Below are 20,319 nucleotides of genomic sequence, written 5' to 3' on the forward strand. Positions count from 1 at the left end.
TTTCCACTGTTATGGTTGCTTTATGCTGTTGTTGTGTGTTCTACACTGATATGAATTTTTATGTTTATTTTCTAGAGTTCTGATGAAGGCCTAGATATTGGCCGAAACGTCAACATAATTATTTGTCACAGTGGATCAATAAAATTGTCAAACCTTCTTTTGCATACTAATTGAGAGTGCCAGATTTTCTTTACTTTATAGAGCACACTGCAATGGATTGGTGGCAAACAACTTTTTATTAAACCACTACGCGTTTGAGCAGCGGACCACTGCCTTCCTTAAATAGGGGTAGTAACCAAAAACATGGAATCATTCATTATTGTCAATTAACCCTTTGTATACCATCGGTCAGCTCTCAGAAGTGCAATGATTAAAACCAAAAGTTCACACTAAAATGTACAATATATATAAAATATATTGATAAAATTATAAAATATGGGGTCTTAAAATAATTACATTTCAAAGTAATTACATTTCAAAATAATTCCACCACCTAATCACCTAAAAGCAGTGTTTGATAAATATTTTGTAAAAAAAACAATCTAAAAATGCTAAAAATAAATTACCGTATGCATGGCATGTAAAATAAAAATATAAATATTTCCTCCGTGTTTCCAAAACACAACAGAAATATAAACTCATCCCTTTTAGTATCTGCAATATGACAAGGTAATACACATTCAGTCATTTCCATCCAAGCTGAAACCCTCCGAAATGTGGTTTAGGTTAAGAATATTAATTGGCATCAATGCAGAATTATTGATCACTTAATGGACACAGAATTGTCAGGTTTTGGCAAGACAAAAGTTTTGTCACCCACTGAAAGTAATGTGATACTCAAACAAATAATTAACTTAAAATACAAATATATGTTGCATAACATTGGTGAATGAAGTTGTGGTGCTATTAGAGTCATATTTAATATTTTGTGTGACTTCCATGAACTTGAAGGACTGCATCCATGAGGTTCAACAATGATCCATACAATTTATTAATGAAGTCATCAGGAATAGCAAAGAATGCAGTCTTACATGGCTCCCAGAGTTCATCTCTTTGGTTTTGTCTTCCAAGCTTCCTCTTTCATCCTACCCCAAACATGCTCAATGATGTTCATGCCTGGTGACTGGGATGGCCAGTCCTTGAGCACCTTGATCTTTTTTGCCTGGAGGAACTTTGTTGTAGAGATGGATGTATGAGATGGAGCAACACTCTGCTGCAGAATTTAACCCCTTTTATGATTTGGAATATAAGAGGTAGCTAATACGTCTTTATATTTTAGGCTATTGATATTGCCTTCCACCTTGCAAATGTTTCGCACACCCCCATACTGAATGTAACCCCAGACCATGATCTTTCCACCACCAAATTTAACAGTTTTCTGGGTATATTTTGGATCCAGTAGGTCTCTTGCAGTATTTGCGGCTGCTGTGGTGTAATTCTACTTAAGATTCATCAGAGAAATCCACCTTCTGCCACTTTTCCAGTGTCCATCTGTTTAGCAGGCTGTGGAACTTTGCAAATGCCACATGGTTTTTATTTGCCTTTTGTTTAGTGCTGGCTTCTGGGCACTGATTCGACCATGGAGGCCATTTCGAGACAGAATCCTACAAACTGTTCTAGTTGACACAGGGACTTGAGGTGACCAGGCCTGTTGGAGCTCTGCTGCAGTGGAAGAGGGGTTTCCTTTGGATTGTCTAACCAACAAACGTTCCTCCTGGGCAGTTGTCTTGCAGGGTCTGCCGGACCTAGGCTTGTCAGACACATCTCCAGTCTCTTGAAATCTTTTTTTAATTCTTTGTACTTGACGCTGAGACACATTAAAGGTGCCAGCCACCTTGGCAGTGGATCTGGTCCTCAACCTCTTGATAATCCAGGCTTTGGTCTCATGGTGGATTTTTGCCATGTTGTCAGAGCTCAAGTTGCAGTTCAAGTGAAGGTCTGAATTGCTGGGTTTCTTTTTATACACACACTAATTAACCGATCATTTATGGAGCACAGGTGAGGATGTAAACTAAGCTTTCAAAAGAATAATTTATACAACCAATGGATGAATTTAACGTCAGGTTATAAGCTTTTATTTACATAACATGGATATGCGACATAACTTCTGTCGGGGAGTGTATATTAATTTTTAGCATGGTTTATTCCACTTTTTATTCAGCAGTATGATGATAAAGCATTGTTTTTTGGCACACTTTTATAGGTCGGGTCGTTGCAGACACGGCGATACCAAATATGTGTACTTTTATTATTTTGGGGGGTTTTTCATACAAAACTGTATTTATAGATAGAATATCTTTTGATTTTTTTAAATATTATTTTTGTTTTTTAAAATATTTTTACAATTATTTTTTTGAAAATGACAATTTTTGCTAACTTTTTTACTTTGTCCCACTATGGGACAATAATTTTTTGCAGTCTGAGCCCTTCTACAGCATGGGGATGCTGCAGCATCCCCATGTTGTAGAAACTGTCAGCTCTGCACTGACAGACAAATTTGCTGATCACACACTGGGCATGATCAGCAAGTTTCCTAGGTCTGGTAACCCGGATGTTGTCATGACAACATTGGGTCACCATGGCAACGATCGGAACCCTGCATCACGCCGCTGGGTGTCTGATCCAAAAGCTGAGGGGTTGTCAGCCTTCTGCCGGCTTCCAGAATGCTGCGATCATGTTTGATCACAGCATTTCATGGGTTAAAATGCCGGGAACGGTCTGTGACCGCTCCTGGCACTTAGTGCCGGGTGTCAGCTGTCAGAATCTCGCGGACATAATTATCCGGCCCTGGTCAAATAGGCCCAGGGCACATGGACGGATTATTACCTCTGATGTCAGAAAGGGTTTAACAAACTTCTTCAATGCGATTTTGAGTATTTAGGTATTTTCTGTCATATAGGTCCCCCAATGTCACTTCAAATGTGATGTGGTCCCTAAAAAAATGGTTTTGTAAATTTTGTTTGAAAAATTTGAAATTGCTGATCATTTTTTAACCCTTCTATTTTCCTAATAAGAAAAATAATGTTTCCAAAATGATGCAGATGTAAAGTATACATGTAGAAAATGTTAATTTTTACCAGAGCTGTAGTAAATAATTAAGAGATCACCACATCAAAACCCTGTCATCTGCAGCCTACTCTCCAGACCTGAACCCAATTGAAAACCTCCGGAATGTAATCAAGAGGATGATGGATAGTCAAAAGCCATCAAACAAAGAAGAACTGCTTACATTTTTGCGCCAGAAGCAGTGTGAAAGACTGGTAGAAAGCATGCCAAGACGCATGAAAGCTGTGATTAAAAATCATGGTTATTCCACAAAATATTGATTTCTGAACTCTTCCTACATTAGTAATACATTAGTATTGTTGTTTCTAAATTATTATGAACTTGTTTTATTTTCATTATTTGAGGTCTGAAAGCACTGTTTTTTTCATATTGACCATTTCTCCTTTCCAGAAAAAAAAATACAAAATTTATTGCTTGGAAATTCAGAGACATGTTGTCACAAGTTTAATGAATACATGAACAATTTACATTTTACTCAAAAATATACCTATAAAGAGAAAAATCAGACAAACTGAACATTTTGCTGTGGTCTCTTAATTTTTGCCAGAGCTGTATTTTGTGTAACATAACTTTGTGATTTAGGGGCATAAGAATCAAAAGTTATTAAAAGTCATATTGAACAAATGTTACAAGTATTATGAAGGACAACATGTCACAAGAAAACAGTCTCAGAATCAGTGGGATCTGTTGAAGCATTCAAGAGTTATTATCATCACATAAATATGCAAATTGCCTCTTCAGAGAAAAAGAGGACTTGAACTCTATAGCGCCACCTGTTAGAAATAGTGATCCTACAAGTCACAATCAACCCTTTAACGAGTCTTGTAATATGACTTAGGATATTATTGTTATTATTATTATTAATTTATATAGCACCATTAATTCCATGGTGCTGTACATGAGAAAAGGGGTTATATACAGAGTTATAAATATCGTTTACAGTAAACAAATTTACAATGACAGACTGGTACAGAGGGGAGAGAGGACCTTTTCCTTGCGGGCTTACATTCTACAGAATAAAGTAATATCACATAAAGTGACAGTCAGATTTTAAAAATTTGGCCTGGTCATTAAGGTCAAATTGTCTCGGTCAATGAGGGGTTAAGGTACATTCAAACTTATTTTTGAGATGTGTACTGTGAAATATGAACCTAGCTGCTGTGAAAAAAAACTACAGCATGCTGTTGTCTGGTCTGTTTTACCAGCCAAACTGCTCTATATAAATAGCAGAGGGCACCTGCACCCATCCATTATGTGGATAAGCACAGGGGGTTACACACAGAGCTAGTCAATTTCTAAATTTTTGGACATAACTGGCACAAGTTTTAGGCTATATAAATATACCATAAAAAAGAATAGAAAATACACTTGCCCTCTGACCCTCAATAACTAGAATAACCCTTTTAAAGACCAGTGATAACTCTTTAATAAATACTTATTCGTTATTGTTCACAATATAACTTCTATAATGTTTCAGAATGAAATGTGGCTCACAAGGTAAAACAGTTTGGGGAGTACTGATCTAGTGATAGAGAATGCATAACTGGTGGAGAAAGGTTGAACTTCAAAGACCTGTGTCTTTTTTTTTCAAACTATATAACTTTGTAACTACAGTATATCTTGTTAGAAATGTGGTCCAGTACATTTTGAGAAGTCTCACTAACATACATAGGCACTTGATCACATAGACTATAATTAAAGATTCACATGTAAAAATCCACCTGGTGCTTTACTAGAGTCCCTGATGTTGTGGTTAGACTTGAGCTTTAGGTGGACACGAGGTACCACTCCAGGATAGACCCCGAAGCTGCAGCAGCTGATCCCAAAAGGAAAGGGAGGCAGGGATGAACTCTGAGAGTCAGACCCGCCAGGAACTGATTCACAGAATGGATAGATGCAGTTCGGCTGGTTGACACGATGGATACTAGACCTGGTACAGTCATGGTAGGTTCTGAATCACAGTTCAAGCTTCAGGTGCAGGATGTAAGTACTAGTTAATACTAGTTCAGACTGGACAGGAGTGGAAGGAACAAGGTACAGATGGGAACAAGGTTAGTCAGGATAAGGTACAGACAGGACAAGTATAAGGTCAGGTTTGGACAGGGCCAGGTTTAGTTAGGACAGATAAAGGAACCTTACACCTAAGTAGGAAGTGTACACACTAGACACTAATGTTGCTTTGGCACCTCCTTACAAGGGGAAAGTGTCTTAAGTACTTGATGTCTCTTAACTATTGGCTGTAGTGCGTGCTGCCCCTTTAATAAGCAGGGAGAGTATGCACCCTTATCACACTCTCTGGAGACCTGCACACCATGCATAGGTCCTGCTAGAAGAAGCTGCATCAGGGACTGGAACAGTGCTGCTGTGGCAGTGAGCACGTTGGTGTCCCTGCCGAGAGGAGGAAAGGGGGGTGTGCAATGATGTTGGTGCTGACATTACACATTGTACGCATGGCTATGTGCCCCATTTAGAATTCCAGAGGAATTGTTATCTTGGGATTTTATAGAGGGGGCCTATGTCTGCATGAACTATATGATCTTTTAGATTAAGGGGTGCCAGAAACAGGATAGCAAAGGTTGCTTAAATTCATAGACTTTAGGATAACCCTTGTGAAGGATAACTCAGTGTCTGGATTGGGCTAGTGATCACATGTTTACATTTTTCTAAAGTTGGGGTAACCTCTTTCTTAAAACTTGATTGCCAACTCATTTAATCTTCTCATTTGTGTAGTATCATCTATCACAATGCACCTAACATGCTGGTTGTCTGAAATGGGTAAACATTTGATTATTGATTTGGGGTGAAAACTGGTGAAATTGTACTAGTCAGTATCTTTAACATACAGCTCAATGGAGAGAATGCCATTTTCGTCCTTGATAACCAAGGTATCAATGAAACATATTGTAAGTATCACAATGTACTGTATATAGCAAATTGAAATTCAGACCAAATAAAATTCAGAATATTATGAAATTCCTTGATGCAGTCCTATGAACCTCCCCATTGACAAAACACATCATCAAAGATGGACATTATGTTTGAACGAGAAGTTGGGCTATACATATGTTTCTTCAAGAGAAAGCATAAAACAGTTTGCACATGTGGGTGGCCACACTGAACCCCATCTCTGATTCCTGTATCTGCAAATAGAATGTGTCCTGTAAAAGAAAAAATGAGATTTGATCACTAAGGCTGGGTTCACATTGCGTTAATGGGAAAGCGCTAACGGACAGCGTTGCACGGCGAAATTAACGCCGTGCAACGCGTCCGTTAGCGCGCCCATTCACAGCAATGGGAACGCGCAGCACTAGAACATGGCACGCGCTATGCGACGCGCCGGTGTTTCCTGGCGCGCCGCGGACGCTGCTTGCAGCGTCCGAGGCGCGCCCGCGGTCCGTTCCCCGCTCTCGCAGATCGGGGATCTGCGAGAGCGGGGACGTTACCGCGACCCCGGGACGCGGCCCCATTAAAAACATTGCGTTAGCGCAACCCGCTAGCGCTAAACGGGTTGCACTAACGCAATATGAACCTAGCCTTACTAAGAATGCTTCATTAATTTATTTTTATCTACACAGTAACTACAAAATTTGCTCTCACAAATTCCCTTTTTGTAAGTAGATGTGTGATGATAAGCTATGCTATGCTTTTAAAAGAGACCTTGGCATTCTAGTTGTTGTCTGTTTGGTCTCCTCCATCAGTCAACTAACCCAGCAGTTAGAGGCATTGGAGTAACTACAGTAATAGCATTAGTATCAGCTGCTTTGGGCCCCAGAGGCAGGAGAAAAAAATGATATTTTGTTGTGTGGTTCTGCTATGTATTAGTTTTCTACATGGATATTGTGATTTTCTAACAGCTCTATTTTGAAGCACTTCCCCACCCTCATTGATATCTTACTTGTCCCTAAGGGTATGTTAATACATTGCAGATTAGTAGTGGATTTCATTGCAGAAAGTTTTGCAACAGTCTCATCCATCTGAAACAAACCCATTTTAAAGAATGGAACTGAGGATAAGTTGCAAAAATGTCTACATATTGGCAGCACGGAAATGCAATCTAATGGTGATCACCAACATTCCATACATCCTAGCAGTTGCATTATGTCTCACACATGTAATCCTTAATGTAAACAACTTTGTATTGGACTCTAATCATAATATTATTTTTCAATCATTACGCATTCCAGTCATCCATTTCATGTCCATGTTCTTTTTCAAGTTAAGCCCATTAACCCCTTCCTGCCATTAGACGTACTATTCCGTTCACGTGGGGTGGGCCCTACTTCCCAAGGACGGAATAGTACGTCATAGGCGATCGGCCGCGCTCACGGGGGGTGCGCGGCCGATCGCGGCCGGGTGTCAGCTGCTTATCGCAGCTGACATCTGGCACTATGTGCCAGGAGCGGTCACAGACCGCCCCCGGCACATTAACCCCCGGCACACCGCGATCAAACATGATCGCGATGTGCCGGCGGTGCAGGGAAGCGTCGCGCAGGGAGAGGGCTCCCTGCGGGCTTCCCTGAGACCCCCACAGCAACGCGATGTGATCGCGTTGCTCCGGGGGTCTCCTACCTTCCTCCCTGCAGCAAGTCCCGGATCCAAGATGGCCGCGGATCCGGGTCCTGCAGGGAGAGAGGTGCCATACCAAGTGCCTGCTCAGAGCAGGCACTTGGTAACGCTGCAGCGCTCTGAGACAGATTGGTGATCTGTCAGAGTGCTGTGCAAACTGGCAGATCACCGATCTGTATTGTCCCCCCTGGGACAAAGTAAAAAAGTTTAAAAAAAATGTTTACAAGTGTGTAAAAAAAAAAAAAAATCCTAAATAATGAAAAAAAATATATATATTATTCCCATAAATACATTTCTTTATCTAAATAAAAAAAAAAAAACAATAAAAGTACACATATTTAGTATCGCCGCGTCCGTAACGACCCGACCTATAAAACTGTCTCACTAGTTAACCCCTTCAGTAAACACCGTAAGAAAAAAGAAAAAAAAAAACGAGACAAAAACAACGCTTTATTATCATACCGCCGAACAAAAAGTGGAATAACACGCGATCAAAAAGACGGATATAAATAACCATGGTACCACTGAAAGCGTCATCTTGTCCCGCAAAAAACTAGCCACCAATCAGCAACATCAGCAAAAAAATAAAAAAGTTATAGTCCTCAGAATAAAGCAATGCAAAAATAATTATTTTTTCTATAAAATAGTTTTTATCGTATAAAAGCGCCAAAACATTAAAAAAATTATATAAATGAGGTGTCGCTGTAATCATACTGACCCGAAGAATAAAACTGCTTTATCAATTTTACCAAACGCGGAACGGTATAAACGACTCCCTCAAAAGAAATTCATGAATAGCTGGTTTTTGGTAATTCTGCCTCACAAAAATCGGAATAAAAAGCGATCAAAAAATGTCATGTGCCCCAAAATGTTACCAATAAAAACGTCAACTTGTCCCGCAAAAAACAAGACCTCACATGATTCTGTGGACTCAAACATGGAAAAATTATAGCTCTCAAAATGTGGTAACGCAAAAAATATTTTTTGCAATAAAAAGCATCTTTCAGTGTGTGACGGCTGCCAATCATAAAAATCCGCTAAAAAACCCGCTATAAAAGTAAATCAAACCCCCCTTCATCTCCCCCTTAGTTAGGGAAAAACAAAAAAATTAAAAAAATGTATTTATTTCCATTTTCCCATTAGGGTTAGGGTTAGGGCTAGGGCTAGGGTTAGGGCTAGGGTTAGGGCTAGGGTTATGGTTAGGGCTAGGGTTAGGGCTAGGGTTAAGGCTACAGTTAGGGTTAAGGCTACAGTTAGGGTTGGGGTTTGGATTACATTTGCGGTTGGGAATAGGGTTGGGATTAAGGTTAGGGGTGTGTCTGGGTTAGAGGTGTGGTTAGGGTTACCGTTGGAATTAGGGTTAGGGGTGTGTTTGGATTAGGGTTTCAGTTATAATTGGGGGGTTTCCACTCTTTAGACACATCAGGGGCTCTCCAAACGCGACATGGCGTCCGATCTCAATTCCAGCAAATTCTGCGTTGAAAAAGTAAAACAGTGCTCCTTCCCTTCCGAGCTCTCCCGTGTGTCCAAACAGGAGTTTACCCCAACATATGGGGTATCAGCGTACTCAGGACAAATTGGACAACAACTTTTGGGGTCCAATTTCTCCTGTTACCCTTGGGAAAATACAAAACTGGGGGCTAAAAAATAATTTTTGTGGGAAAAAATGTTTGTTTTATTTTTACGGCTCTGCATTATAAACTTCTGTGAAGCACTTGGTGGGTCAAAGTGCCCACCACACATCTAGATAAGTTCCTTAGGGGGTCTACTTTCCAAAATGGTGTCACTTGTGGGGGGTTTCAATGCTTAGGCACATCAGTGGCTCTCCAAACGCAACATGGCGTCTCATCTCAATTCCTGTGAATTTTGCATTGAAAAGTCAAACGGCGCTCCTTCCCTTCCGAGCTCTCCCATGTGCCCAAACAGTGGTTTACCCCCACATATGGGGTATCAGAGTACTCAGGACAAATTGTGCAACAACTTTTTGGTTCCAATTTCTTCTCTTACCATTGGGAAAACAAAAAATTGGGGGCGAAAAGATAATTTTTGTGAAAAAAAAATGATTTTTTATTTTTACGGTTCTGCATTATAAACTTCTGTGAAGCACTTGGTGGGTCAAAGTGCTCACCACACCTCTAGATAAGTTCCATAGGGGGTTTACTTTCCAAAATGGTGTCACTTGTGGGGGGTTTCAATGTTTAGGCACATCAGTGGCTCTCCAAACGCAACATGCCGTCCCATCTCAATTCCAGTCAATTTTGCATTAAAAAGTCAAATGGCGCTCCTTCGCTTCCAAGCTCTGTCATGCGCCCAAACAGTGGTTTACCTCCACTTATGGGGTATCGGCGTACTCAGGACAAATTGTACAACAAGGTTTGGGGTCCATTTTCTCCTGTAACCCTTGGTAAAATAAAACAAATTGGAGCTGAAGTAAATTTTTTGTGAAAAAAAGTTAAATGTTCATTTTTATTTAAACATTCCAAAAATTCCTGTGAAACACCTGAACGGTTAATAAACTTCTTAAATGTGGTTTTGAGAACCTTGAGGGGTGCAGTTTTTAGAATGGTGTCACACTTGGGTATTTTCTATCATATAGACCCCTCAAAATGACTTCAAATGAGATGTGGTCCCTAAAATAAAATGGTGTTGTAAAAATGAGAAATTGCTGGTCAACTTTTAACCCTTATAACTCCCTAACAAAAAAAAATTTTGGTTCCAAAATTGTGCTGATGTAAAGTAGACATGTGGGAAATGTTACTTATTAAGTATTTTGTGTGACATATCTCTGTGATTTAATTGCATAAAAATTCAAAGTTGGAAAATTGCAAAATATTCAAAATTTTTGCCATATTTCCGTTTTTTTCACAAATAAACGCAGGTAATATCAAAGAAATTTTACCACTATCATGAAGTACAATATGTCACGAGAAAACAATGTCAGAATCACCGGGATCCGTTGAAGCGTTCCAGAGTTATAACCTCATAAAGGGACAGTGGTCAGAATTGTAAAAATTGGCCCGGTCCATAACGTGCAAACCACCCTTGGGGGTAAAGGGGTTAAAGTGTACCCCAAATGACAGAATATGGCATTAGTTTCAGTAAGGGAACTAGATGTGTTACAGATTCACTTGAAGTAAGTTTGCTTGATAGATTCCATAAATCCCATAGACTTTACTAGGCAAAACTATGTACCTGATTGGCCACCTGTGCATTCAACTACTGCATGGAACCAGTGATATCATTTGTGGGGGCAACGCTGGTCTCTACACTCCTGGTATTCTCACAACATAACCTGTTCCCGCCTTGTTACTGCTGATCTGAGCCGGTAACAGAGGGGGCGCAGTCATTGTGCACATCGCACAGTGCACCTCGTGCTAGGACTATGCCGGCTTCTGAAACAAACGTCACTGATGGCACTTTGTTTCAGGGAGGGCACATTGGTGTGGCAGTGACTGTAGCCTCTGCCCCCTGTCAGTAAACTCTGCGGGTTGGATGCTGCATACTTCCTCAGCGTCCCACCCACAGCATTCAGATGTTACAGTATAGTGGATGGGATTTCAAGGAAACCCATGCATCGACAGCCGCGGCTTCCCTGCGGAGACGGCCATGTGGCGCGTCTCTCCAGACCGCAGCATGTCAATTTATCTTGCAGAGACGCTCAGTTTCCACAAAATAAATATCATCCATACGATGTATTGAGTGCGGTGATTACACATGGTTCAATGAACGCATGCGGAATCACCTGCGTTCGAAGCCGGCAGCGGACATGTGCTGCGTCCAAAGCACTGCCTGTTACTGACCTTGTGCACGTATCACAGTGATGCTTCATATGACTATCCCAACATGCACTGGGCTTCTAAAACAAAGCGTCATCAAAATTAAAATTAAGTATAGTTTATTTTTATTGGTTGCCTATTTGCACATTAATTTTATGGAAGTTATACAAAAGAAAGAACAGTTATATGAAAAAGTTTGGGCACCCCTATTAATCTTAAGCTTAATGTTTTATAAAAATTGTTTTTTCTGCAACAGCTATTTCAGTTTCATATATCTAATAACTGTTGGACACAGTAATGTTTCTGCCTTGAAATGAGGTTTATTGTACTAACAGAAAATGTGAAATCTGCATTCAAACAAAATTTGACAGGTGCATAAGTATGGGCACCCCACCAGAAAAGTGACATTAATATTTAGTAGATCCTTTTTTTGCAAAAATAACAGCCTCTAGTAGCTTCCTGCAGCTTTTAATGAGTTCCTGGATCCTGGAGGAAGGTATTTTTGACCATTCCGCTTTACAAAACAATTCCAGTTCAGTTAAGTTTGATGGTCGCCGAGCATGGACAGCCCTCTTCAAATGATCCCATAGATGTTCAATGATATTCAGGTCTGGGCACTGGGATGGCCATTCCAGAACAGAGTAATTGTTCCTCTGCATGAATGCCTGAGTAGATTTGGAGCAGTGTTTTGGATCATTGTCTTGCTGAAAGATCCATCCCCTGCGTAACTTCAACTTTGTCACTGATTCATGAACATTATTGTCAAGAATCTGCTGATACTGAGAGGAATCCATGCGTTCCTCAACTTAAACAAGATTCCCAGTGCCGGCATTGGCCACACAGCCCCAAAGCATGATGGAACCTCCACCAAATTTTACTGTGGGTAGCAAGTGTTTTTATTGGAATGCTGTGTTTTTTGGCCGCCATGCATATCGCATTTTTGTATGACCAAACAACTCAATCTTGGTTTTATCAGTCCACATGACCTTCTTCCAAAAAGAAATTGGCTTCTCCAAATGTGCTTTTGCATACCTCAGCCGACTCTGTTTGTGGCGTGCTTGCAGAAACGGCTTCTTTCACATCACTCTCCCATACAGCTTCTCCTTGTGCAAAGTGCGTTGTATAGTTAACCGATGCACAGTGACACCATCTGCAGCAAGTTGATGCTGCAGCTCTCTGGAGGTGGTCTGAGGATTGTCCTTGACTGATCTCACCATTCTTCTTCTCTGCCTTTCTGATGTTTTTCTTGGCCTGCCACTTCTGGCCTTAACAAGAACTGTACCTGTGTTCTTCCATTTCCTTACTATGTTCCTCACAGTGGAAATTGACAGGTTAAATCTCTCAGACAGTTTTTTGTATCTTTCCCCTGAACAACTATGTTGAATAATCTTTGTTTTCAGATCATTAGACAGTTGTTTCGAGGAGCCCATGATGCCACTCTTCAGAGGAGATTCAAACAGGAGAACAACTTGCAAGTGGCCACTTTAAGTAGCTTTTCTCATGATTGCATACACCTGGCTATGAAGTTCAAAGCTCAATGAGGTTAGAAAAACAAAAAAAGTGCTTTAGTAAGTCAGTAAAAAGTAGGTAGGAGTATTTAAAACAAGAAAATGATAAGGGTGCCCATACTTATGCACCTGTCAAATTTTGTTTTAATGCAGATTGCACATTTTCTGTTAGTACGATAAACCTCATTTCAAGGCAGAAACATTACTGTGTCCAACAGTTATTAGATATATGAAACTGAAATAGCTGTTGCAAAAAAAACAATACATACCATGAGATACGGCCTTCCCAAAACCCTGTCTGATGACAAATGCACACTTAGCAGGATGCAGCAGGCCTCCACTGATACAGGCTAGGAACGGCACAGGTGCAAACTACTTGATAAAAACAACCACCCCAACCAAACATTGCAGGGGTTGGCTGCCTAGCAGAATAAATGCACATTGATATAACTCACTTAGGACGCCAGTCACACTGATAGGTGCGGTGCACAGTGTCTGTATGCAACCTATTGATGACGCCCCTTGTCTTGTATACAATACAAGGGGCGTCATCAATAGGTTGCATACAGACACTGTGCACCGCACCTATCAGTGTGACTGGCGTCCTATGTGAGTCATATCAATGTGCATTTTTTCTGCTAGGCAGCCAACCCCTGCAATGTTTGGTTGGGGTGGTTGTTTTTATCAAGTAGTTTGCACCTGTGCCGTTCCTAGCCTGTATCAGTGGAGGCCTGCTGCATCCTGCTAAGTGTGCATTTGTCATCAGACAGGGTTTTGGGAAGGCCGTATCTCATGGTATGTATTTTTTCTGAGTTTTTGCAAAAAAAACAATTTTTATAAAACATTAAGCTTAAGATTAATAGGAGTGCCCAAACTTTTTCATGCAACTGTATAAAACAATCACCTTGATACACTCACACCAATTTATTAATCCATAGCCTATTAGAATATAAAATCTTTTACCTTCTACTGCAATAAGTCTGTAATATACTGGCTTTTCTCACAAATATTACGTCTTTTCCAGTATTTTGGTTGCCATGTAATGCAGACATGCTTTGTCACAGTTTACCATTACCCTGCTGGTTCAGGTATCAAAGCACGGTTAAATCTGCTTGTGATGCCCCAGATATCATCCTCATCCTGAGAGGTAAAACACTGGCAGGAATGAATGGAGTGCAACATAATCACGTCTTTGTTGTTCTGACCAGTCTATTAAATGACGACGTTGCATTCACAGGTCTCCAGAATGACAGGCATATGGCACATATAAATAAATGAAAAGGCTGCTGATACAATTACACTTAAAAGTCTGAACTGTGTACCTGGTAACATTTGGTAAGCTCCTGCAGGTTGTGTTCCCTGATCAGTCACCAGATGAAGTCTTCATCAATTTTCAAATCAAGCATTCATTGAAATTCATTATAAAAATATTTAAAAAAGGTTGAAGATCTTAAAAAAGTACACTCAAGATATTCTAGGTCTGTATTTACCATTGCAAAGTTTTGCAAGTATGAAATGGAAAAAATAGTTGTATGATAAAAGTAATATCCATTACTGAAATCTAAATACATAGAAAACACATAAAATATTTACACAGTATAATTCCAACATATTCTGCAGCGGTTTTCAATTATAATATATTTGTAAAATGACAAATAATAAATAACTGAACAATGGGAAAGTAGAGTGGCCCTTGGCCATAAGAGCTTCCAGTCTAAAGGCTCCTACACACATTGACATTTGGCATTTCGGACACTGCAATGTGTATTGTGCATCATGAAGCCTGAGAAATAATGCTATAATGCTGGGGGAATATAAGCAATGTGCATTTTTAATTTAACCCCTTAGTGACAGAGCCAATTTGGTACTTAATGACCAAGCCAATTTTTGCAATTCTGACCACTGTCACTTTATGAGGTTATAACTCTGGAACGCTTCAACGGATCCCGCTGATTCTGAGATTGTTTTTTCGTGACATATTGTACTTCATGGTAGTGGTAACATTTCTTCGATATTACTTGCGATTATTTATGAAAAAAATGGAAATATGGCGAAAATGTTTAAAATTTTGCAATTTTCAAACTTTGTATTTTTATGCCCTTAAATCAGAGAGATATGTCACGAAAAATAGTTAATAAATAACATTTCCCACATGTCTACTTTACATCAGCACAATTTTGGAACCACAATTTTTTTTTGTTAGGGAGTTATAAGGGTTAAAAGTTGACCAGCAATTTCTCATTTTTACAACACCATTTTTTTTTAGGGACCACATCACATTTGAAGTCATTTTGAGGGGTCTATATGATAGAAAATAATGAAGTGTGACACCATTCTAAAAACTACACCCCTCAAGGTTCTCAAAACCACATTCAAGAAGTTTATTAACCCTTTACGTGCTTCACAGGAACTGAAACAATGTGGAAGGAAAAAATGAACATTTAACTTTTTTTGCAAACATCTTAATTCAGAACCATTTTTTTTATTTTCACAAGTGTAAAAACAGAAATGTAACCATAAATTTTGTTATGCAATTTCTCCTGAATATGCCAATACCCCATATGTGGGGGTAAACCACTTTTTGGGCGCACCGCATAACTTAGAAGTGAAGGAGCGCCGTTTGACTTTTTCAATGCAGAATTGGCTGGAATTGAGATTGGACGCCATGTCACGTTTAGAGAGCCCCTGATGTGCCTAAACAGTGGAAACTCCCCACAAGTGACACCATTTTGGAAACTAGACCCCTTAAGGAACTTATCTAGATGTGTGGTGAGCACTTTGAACCCCCAAGTGCTTCACAGAAGTTTATAACGTAGAGCCGTGAAAATAAAAAAATCGCTTTTGTTTACACAAAAATGATCTTTTCGCCCACAAATTCTTATTTTCACAAGGGTAACAGGAGAAATTAGACCATAAAAGTTGTTGTGCAATTTCTCCTGAGTACGTCGATACCCAATATGTGGGGGTAAACCACTGTTTGGGCGCACCGCAGAGCTTGGAAGAGAAAGAGTGCCGTTTTACTTTTTCAATGTACAATTGGCTGGAATTGAGATCGGACGCCATGTCGCGTTTGGAGAGCCCCTGATGTGCCTAAACAGTAGAAATCCCCCACAAGTGACCCCATTTTGAAAACTAGACCCCCCATAGAACTTATCTAGATGTGTGGTGAGAACTTTGAATGCCCAAGTGCTTCACAGAAGTTTATAATGCAGAGTCGTGAAAATAAAAAATATTTTTTTTTTCCACAAAAAAGATTTTTTAGCCCCCAAGTTTTTATTTTCACAAGGGTAACAAGAGAAATTGGACCACTAAAGTTGTTGTCCAATTTATCCTGAGTATGCTGATGGCCCATATGTGGGGGTAACCCACTGTTTGGGCGCACGGCAGAGCTCGGAAGGGAAGGAGCGCCGTTTTGGAATGCAGACTTAGATAGAATGGTCTGTGGGCGTTATGTTGAGTTTGCAGAGCCCCTGATGTACCTAAACAGTAGTAACCCCCCACAAGTGACCCCGTTTTGGAAACTAGACCCCCCAAGGAACTTATATAGATGTGTGGTGAGAACTTTGAATGCCCAAGTGCTTCACAGAAGTTTATAATGCAGAGTCATAAAAAAATATATATATATATTTTTCCACAAAAAGGATTTTGTAGCCCCCAAGTTTTTATTTTCACAAGGGTAACAAGAGAAATTGGACCCCAGAAGTTGTTGTCCAATTTATCCCGAGTATGCTGATGCCCCATATGTGGGGGTAACCCACTGTTTGGGCGCACGGCAGAGCTCAGAAGGGAGGGAGCACCATTTGACTTTTTGAGCGCAAAATTGGCTATCGTGTTTGGAGACCCCCTGATGTACCTAAACAGTGGAAACCCCCCAATTCTAGCTCCAACCCTAACCCCAACACACCCCTAACCCTAATCCCAACCTGATCCATAATCCTAATCACTAACCCTAACCATAATCACAACCCTTACCCCAAAACAACCCTAATGTCAACCCTAACCATAACCCTAATCAAAACCCTAAATCCAACACACCCCTAATCCTAATCTCAACCCTAACCTCAAACCTAACCCTAATCCCAATACACCCCTAATCACAACCCTAACCTTAACCCTAATCCCAAACCTAACCCTAATCCCAAGCGTAACCCTAATGCCAACCCTAACCCTAATACCAACCCTAATCCAAACCCTAACCCTAATCCCAACTCTAACCCTAACTTTAGCCCCAACCCTAGCCCTAACTTTAGCCCCAACCCTAACCCTAGCCCTAAGGCTACTTTCACACTTACGTTGTTTGGCATTCCGTCGCAATCCGTCGTTTTGGACAAGAAACGGATCCTGCAAATGTGCCCGCAGAATGCGTTTTTTGCCCATAGACTTGTATTGCCGACGGATCGTGACGGATGGCCACACGTCGCGTCCGTCGTGCACTGGATCAGTGTTTTGGCGGACCGTCAGCACAAAAAATGTTCAATGTAACGTTTTTTTGTACATCGCATCCGCCATTTCTGACCGCGCATGCGTGGCCGTAACTCCGCCCCCTCCTCCCCAGGACATAGATTGGGCAGCGGATGCGTTGAAAAACTTCATCTGCTGCCCACGTTGTGCACAATTTTCACAACGTGCGTCGGTATGTCGGGTCGATGCATTGCGACGGCCCCGTACCGACGTAAGTGTGAAAGAAGCCTAACCCTAAATTTAGCGCCAACCCTAACTCTAAATTTAGCCCCAACCCTAACCCTAAATTTAGCCCCAACCCTAACCCTAAATTTAGCCCTAATCCTAGCCCTAACCCTACCCCTACCCCTAGCCCTAACCCTAACCCTAACCCTACCCCTAACCCTACCCCCAACCCTACCCCTAACCCCAACCCTACCCCTAACCCCAACCCAACCCCTAACCCTACCCCTAACCCTAGCCCTAGCCCTAACCCTAATTTTAGCCCCAACTGCCATTTTGAAGAGAGACACGAGGAGCATCGGGGGAGATAGGTAAGTATTGGGGGGCCACCTGGGACCCCTTTTCTCTGTCCTCCGATGTGCGATCACATCGGAGGACAGAGAAATTAAAAAGAGATCGCGTTTTTTTTTTTTTTTTGCGATCGCCGGTAAACTGTTAATTACCGGCGATCGCAAATGCGGGGTGGGTTAAAAAAACCCCGAATCATGTTCTCTGGGGTCTCGGCTACCCTCGGCAGCCGAGACCCCGGAGAAAATCCGACTCTGGGGGGCGCTATTTACTTTTTCCACAGCGCCGTTAATTAACGGCGCTGTGGTTTAAGTACCCTTAGCGGCCGCCGTTAAAAGGCGTATCGGCGGTCGCTAAGGGGTTAAAACCCAATTATGTGTTCTTCCTGCATAGAGAGGTGTCTGACAGTGACAGACTTTAGCTCATGCACAAACTTCACAAGTGGATACAAAATCTTTAATATCATTAAGCATAGAAGGCCGCCAAAGGAGTCTAGCAATAGCTTTCCAAGTAGTTGTGACCCCAGGATGGCCGCTCAAGACAGAATCATGACACTCCTATAACAAAAATAATCTTAGATACAGATGTACTCAAAACTTTACATACCCCAGCAGAATTTTTGCTTTCTTGGCTTTTTTTCAGAGACTATGAATGATAACACCAAAACTTTTTCTCCCCTCATGGTTAGTGGTTGGGTGAAGCCATTTATTTTTAAACTACTGTGTTTTCTATTTTTAAATCATAATGACAACACAAAACATACAAATGACCATGATCAAAAGTTCACATTCCCCATTTCTTAATACCCCCTCAAACATCAATGACAGCTTGAAATCTTTTGTGGTAGTTGTGGATGAGGTTCTTTATTTTCTCAGATGGTAAAGCTGCTCACTCTTCTTCGCAAAAAGCCTCCAGTTCCTGTACATTCCTGGGGTGTCTAGCATGCATAGCATGCATGTGTGTGCTAACAGAGCAAGAAGAAATTAATGAGCTTGTGGCAATCTTAATACAGCTCCCTACCCAAGAATGCGGTCCCTTGGAATCTGCCTAGGGGGCCTGATAAAAGGTCATCAAGGGCAGTAAATGGCCCTGGGGCCTGAGGTTCCCCACCCCTGCACTAGTGCATGAAAGCACGAAGAGGTTCGTTTGTTGTACATGGGTCCGGGCTGTGAGTAGCTGTGAGAGATAGGCGGGTCTGGCTACACACATGCCTCACCTCTGGGTGTGGTTAAAGCCTATATACTGTAATAGAGGCTGTTGTTTGGCACATGGTCTGTGTGTTGGGAGGGAAAAGGCCTCTTGTGTGTGAGAGGCTCCAGACCGAGCCTGAAGTACTAGACATTATCCCAGCCTGTGTGCCCACAGGCCTGGAGGAGCAGAGCCCTGCTATGGACATTTATACTTTTTTTTGCCTGAGCTAAAGTCTATTTATTTTCTGTTTGTGCTTCTGGGGTTTATGAAGAAATAAACCCACATAAACTTTTAAAGAAACATGCCTCCTGTTTTGGTCCCGTCGAACCTGAGCGAGTACAACCCCTACAATTGGTGGAAAATGCGGGCATCGTTCCCAGCAGAGATGTGAGACTGCTACAGAAAGGACTGCATGTCCTGGGTCAAGTCTGTCGCAAATCAGCAAGCATCGCCAGACAAAATGGAGGACCTGCGGAAACACCTGGTCCAATCGCAGCAGCAGCAAGAAACAAACAGGCTGTTGTTACAACAGATCCAACAGAGCCAGTAGGAGCAGCAGCAGCAGATGCAGCTTCAAGTGTCCGCCATCCAGGGCAGGATGAGCACCCCAACACCAGGTCCGGCTGATGACGCCCTTGTCCGGAAGGCGGTAAGATGGGCTTTGCAGAAAATGACTCCCGGGGATGATGTTTTGGCTGAAGAACCTGCAGTGGAGAATTGGATTATTGAATCTGAAGAACCTGCAGTGGAGAATTGCAGTGTTGAGGCTGAAGAATCTGCAGTGGAAAGTTTCAGTGTTGAAGCTGAAGAACCTGCTGTGGAGAATTGCAATATTGAAGCTGAAGAACCTGCAGTGGAGAATTGCAGTGTTGCGGCTGAAGAATCTGTAGTGCAGAATTTCAGTGTGGAGGCTGGAGAACCTGCAGAGGAGAATTGCAATATTGAAGCTGAAGAACCTGCAGTGGAGAATTGCAGTGTTGAGGCTGAAGAACCTGCAGTGGAGAATTATAGTGTGGAGGCTGAAGAACCTGCAGTGGAGAATTGCATTGTTGAAGCTGAACAACATGCATTGGAGAACTGCATTGTTGAAGCTGAAAAATCTACAATTAAGAATTGCAATATTGAGGCTTTCCCGGCGGTGTTTGAAAGGGTCACCGAGGGTGAGGAATTCCCGCCAGAGCAGTGGACAGCGGTACTGGCGCCATACTTGATGGAGAAACCCCAGAAAGCATACTATGATT

At 41.4% G+C, this 20,319-nt stretch overlaps 1 long non-coding RNA gene across 1 annotated transcript in view; it reads right to left on the reverse strand.

Annotated features, from left to right (window-relative positions):
- LOC138641398 (uncharacterized) overlaps positions 1–20,319 on the reverse strand; it is a 56,346-nt gene that overhangs the window by 7,886 nt on the left and 28,141 nt on the right. The gene's annotated exons all lie outside the window — the stretch shown is intronic.

Source organism: Ranitomeya imitator, chromosome 6, assembly GCF_032444005.1.
Source record: "Ranitomeya imitator isolate aRanImi1 chromosome 6, aRanImi1.pri, whole genome shotgun sequence".
Lineage (NCBI taxonomy): Eukaryota > Metazoa > Chordata > Amphibia > Anura > Dendrobatidae > Ranitomeya > Ranitomeya imitator.